The sequence below is a fragment of the Etheostoma spectabile genome, chromosome 18, assembly GCF_008692095.1.
Source record: "Etheostoma spectabile isolate EspeVRDwgs_2016 chromosome 18, UIUC_Espe_1.0, whole genome shotgun sequence".
Classification (NCBI taxonomy): domain Eukaryota; kingdom Metazoa; phylum Chordata; class Actinopteri; order Perciformes; family Percidae; genus Etheostoma; species Etheostoma spectabile.
Window position 1 is genome coordinate 2,407,580 of NC_045750.1, and position 223 is coordinate 2,407,802.

Sequence of the window (223 nt, forward strand, 5' to 3'; positions counted from 1 at the left end):
AGCGCTGCGGAGGAGGGTCTGGCTAGTCCACCCAGCATTCTGGGATGGGAGGAAAACGTGATCTGGTTTATTGGTATTTCTTTAACCCTCGTGTCGTCTTCCCGCCGACTTGGAAAGTTTTGTTTTTCTGAGTCAAAATTAAAAATGAAAAACCTTTTTATGAAGGTTATGTTTTGAGCTAACGTTAGCAATCAACCATAGATAGCTACAACGTTTTTGAAAT

General features: G+C 41.3%; 1 protein-coding gene across 1 annotated transcript in view; it reads left to right on the forward strand.

The window, feature by feature from the left end:
* Nucleotides 1-223, forward strand: part of slc30a2 (solute carrier family 30 member 2) — a 22,664-nt gene that overhangs the window by 10,859 nt on the left and 11,582 nt on the right. The window lies entirely within an intron of this gene.